The 978-nt window shown below is 40.7% G+C and overlaps 1 protein-coding gene across 1 annotated transcript in view; it reads left to right on the top strand.

Annotated features, from left to right (window-relative positions):
* The first annotated feature begins 612 nt into the window (after positions 1-612).
* c9h2orf80 (chromosome 9 C2orf80 homolog) overlaps positions 613-978 on the top strand; it is a 27,398-nt gene continuing 27,032 nt past the window's right edge. The window contains exon 1 of the mRNA XM_032515163.1: positions 613-738. The gene's annotated coding sequence lies outside the window, so the exon portion shown is untranslated. The remainder of the gene's footprint in view (positions 739-978) is intronic.

Raw genomic sequence — 978 nt, 5'->3', positions numbered from 1 at the left:
AACACCGTTGCAACCCCAGACTGGGGAAAGGAGGGGAGAACCAGGAGGCGGAAAGGCGTCATCAGTTATAAGGAGCCCACCCTCAACAGGTGAGGACATCTTGTCCTGTTTCATTATTGATTATACCAGAAAACAGCAGCAACAATCTTTTTTTTTTATTTTCTTTTTTGGTACAGCAAATTGAGGCGTGGAGATAAATTCACCGACACCGAGTTTCTGAGTTCTCCAGTGTTCAAGGACGGGAAGAAAAAGAAGAAGTAACCGCAGAAGATCAATCCAAAGTTGGATGGATCCGTTTTTATGAACTGATTATTATTATTTCAAGTTGTTGGTTTTCTTAACCCTCATGTTGTCCTTGGGTCAAATTGACACGTTTTCAGTTATTTATTTGTTTTTCGTCACAAAAAATGGGTCATCGAAATAAGCTGAAAATGTCAACATTAAAACTATTTTAAAAAAACTCATGGAAGCTACTCTGTATGTTTTGATAACCTCTGTTCTGCTTATTTCCCAGTATTATCTGGTTGGTAATGCTTTCAGAGATTGGTCATAAATGATTCAGTCCAGACCGTTCACCTGAGAAGTCTGTTCCACATCGCTGTCAAAGGCTTGTTCCCCCGAAAGGTTTCCATATTCAGTGCTGCGTGACCGCAGCCAGCCACGTGTAGGATTATTTTTTTTTAACATTGTGCAAACTGAAGGTCTGTAACTTTGTTTACGGTCATACAGAATTGTGTGGTGAGTACAGACGCTTGCGTGTTGAATTAGTTTTAAATATGCCAGTGATTGTTATTTTCATCTGCTCATTAAAATGTTTTTGCAAAGGAGAGCTGGATTCAGTTTGGGATTTGTTGCACTCTGTCACAAAGGTGGACTAGATGTACTGGACTGGTGTGTTGTTGCGTTTGTTGGCAGCTCTGTGTGTGTGGACAACAAGGTGTCAGGTTCATGTCTTGGCTATACAGCAGTGAACTACCC

Source organism: Etheostoma spectabile, chromosome 5, assembly GCF_008692095.1.
Source record: "Etheostoma spectabile isolate EspeVRDwgs_2016 chromosome 5, UIUC_Espe_1.0, whole genome shotgun sequence".
Classification (NCBI taxonomy): Eukaryota; Metazoa; Chordata; class Actinopteri; order Perciformes; family Percidae; genus Etheostoma; species Etheostoma spectabile.
This window is presented reverse-complemented; position numbering and strand designations above follow the sequence as displayed.